Source organism: Vanacampus margaritifer, chromosome 3, assembly GCF_051991255.1.
Source record: "Vanacampus margaritifer isolate UIUO_Vmar chromosome 3, RoL_Vmar_1.0, whole genome shotgun sequence".
Taxonomy (NCBI): Eukaryota; Metazoa; Chordata; class Actinopteri; order Syngnathiformes; family Syngnathidae; genus Vanacampus; species Vanacampus margaritifer.
The window spans coordinates 907,944-911,041 of NC_135434.1; positions in this window are offsets into that span (position 1 = coordinate 907,944).

Genomic DNA, 3,098 nt, shown 5'->3' on the forward strand with positions numbered 1-3,098 from the left:
AAACACACCGCATCCTAAACTCAAGCTAACAGCCAACCTGTTCTTACTCCGCGTGACCTGTTCTCTACAGCGCATGCACGGAAGTGCAAGGTATGCTACTCTGACGGGAATGCTGTTTTGTCGAGACACCGGTGCTAACAGAAATTATTTCAAAGTGTTTTAATGTTTTCAAGATGCAAATACCTCAAGGCAAAGCCACACATCAACAGTTGGAAGAACAATCTCAAACTATACAAAAAAATAAAAAATAAAAATAATGCTTGTATTTCATGACATGCAAAAATGCCCAGAGACTATTTTCTTTAGTTGACCTTTTTGCTCTTTTAGAAAGACATTCTAACAATTTTATTTTATTTTATATACTTTTTCTTTCCTTATATTTTATTTTCTTCCTTATTATTTTATGTTTGTACTGTATATTGAAATTGTGATTACAAAAAAAAAAAACAGTTGCAGTGTTTTCTTTTTCTGAGTGGTTTATAAAAGTAAAAAAAAAAACGGGATCCGGCACTGGTTTCTGGGACAGACTGTGGCGTCAAAGTGATGTGACCGGAAGTAGGACAAATAATCCATCCATCCATTTTCTTAAATGCTTGTCTATAGCAGATTGACAATAGCTAGGTTATGACTTTATGCTTCTGAACTGGCCCTTGGATCCAACCAAGCACTGAGATCTTGCTGATCGCAATGGAGTCCACCAGATAACAGTCAGCCGGATCGCAACACAGATGTGTCATTGATCGGAAGTATGTCTCATTAAAATCTGGCACATTTTTGTGTAATTTAGTCACATGGAAATAAAAGAATATGAGATGTGTGTCAACCAGTTATCATTGTGCTATCATATTGCAATAAAAATAAGTTATATCTCACAGGGAAGGTGCAACGCTATCATTCCACACCGATTTTGAGTCCACATGTCACATGACCTGCAAGGTATTGAGCTAAAATGCTCATTGCTCATCAACGTAAAAACTCATAAAAAATATTGAAAGATGTGAAATTGAAAAACAGGAGGCGTATTTCATGCGGGAGGCCCAGCAATACTCTCCCACACTGATTTTAAGTCCACAGGTCACATGATCTGGATGCTATTGAGCTAAAATGCTAAATTTTACATATAAAAATTCATAGAAAATATTGAGACATGTGAAATTGAAAAACAAGAGGCGTATCTCATGCGAGAGGCCCAGCACTACTCTCCCACACTGATTTTGAGTCCACAGAACACATGACCTGGAAGCTATTGAGGTAAAATTCAAATTTTATGTATAAAAATTCATTAAAAAATATTGAAAGATGTGAAATCGAAAAACAAGCGGCATATCTCAGGCGAGAGGCCCAGCACTACTATGCCACACGAATCTTGAGTGCATAGGTCACATGACCCTGAGGCTATTGAGCTAAAATGCTTATTTTCATGTTTAAAAATTCATAAAAAATATTGAAAGATGTGAAATTGAAAAGCAAAAGGTGTATCTCAGTATCTCATGCGGCAGGCTCAGCACTATTATGCCACACAAATTTTGAGTCCACAGGCCACATTACCTGGAAGCTATTGCACTAAAATGCTATTTTTTATATATATACTATTGTTCAGTCCACACGTGTTTCTACAAATTATTTACCAAGCTAAAGTGCTGAAAATGGCTTGTTGTCTTGGATGATGCATCGTTAATGGCTGAACAAACACGCTGTTTTGGGGGTCTCCTGAAAAGTGACAACGTGCAATGTTTAGGTCTGACCAGCCGACACCAGCTATAATTGAGTATCAAGGGATCTAAGATGATCTCAAATGTTCTTTTTGATGTGGCAAAAGTGAATTTCAGATAGCAACAAATATCCAGTCTGGCTGTTAAATATGGAGAGCGCTACATTACAGCAGGCCACATGAGGCGGCTTTGTCTCCTTGCCTCCTGATAGGGCACACCCCTTCAGCGGCACGTCCTCCTCGTTCTCCGATTGGCTGCCACCGGGGAAACATGGCCCGAGCTGGAAGACCTCCCGCCCCCGGCTCCGCCCCCAGTCTCCCTCTCCTCCCCAAGAATGAAGCCATCTGTCGGCTGATGTGGAACCAGAGCCGCGAGGACCAATCCTAGCCCAGCTCTCTTCTGACAAGCAGGTTGGGCGGCGTGCGCGTCAAGGCTGGCGTGCGCGTGCACGTTGGGGAGACGTTCAAGACATCAAGCTGTAGGATTAGTAAACATTTCAAATCAGTGCATCTGCCTAAAAACAATACATGTGTAAAATAAAATAAAAAATCGTTCATACTGTGTTGCTACTTTTCTAATTTACTATATATCTAAAACAAGGTAATATTTTAGAAAGTAAAGTCAATCAATTTCATGTGTTTAATTTGCAACAAGTCATTTTTATATAAATGTGCATAAACAACAATGTATATATATATCTTTTGGAAACATCTACAGGAGGTATTTACCTTCAACAATTATATATATAGTTTTATGCATAAATACACAATATGCAGTTGAGGTGCATATTTTTTTGTCTAATGTAGTTTGAATGTGTGTGGCTTAAAAAGGCGGGGCCTGGTCTGGTGAGTGATGTGGGTTGACACGTTCCACATCTTCTTTTATTTTTCTGTGTGAAATGAGCCCAAACTTTGGACATTGTCTGTCTTTTATGCACTCGTAGTGCGAACTTATGTCTATGTGGAAATGCTGCAAAATATCATGATGTAGCTTAAACCATGTGACAAATAATGCAATTGTCAATACCGGGGGTATTGTACATGTGAATGTGAAGAGCCCACAACAAATGATTAGGTCCGGTCGACCAGTGCTGTTCAACATTGTTCCCAAGAATAAATAAATACATGAATAAAAAAAAAAGCGAAAATAGTCAATCTTTGGAAACATCTACAGAATTTTACATGCTATTATTTATAATGAGTACGATTATGAGTAGAGCTAAATAAATGAATTACAACGTAGTATAAATTAATAAAACACGGATTAGCGTTGCAAGAATGGAAACGTTGCTAAAACAGGAGCTGCTCTTGAAGATGCCGCATTTCGTGACGTCGCATCACACGCAGCTGTCGTCTCCTTCCAGGCCCCGCCCCGCCCCACGGACAC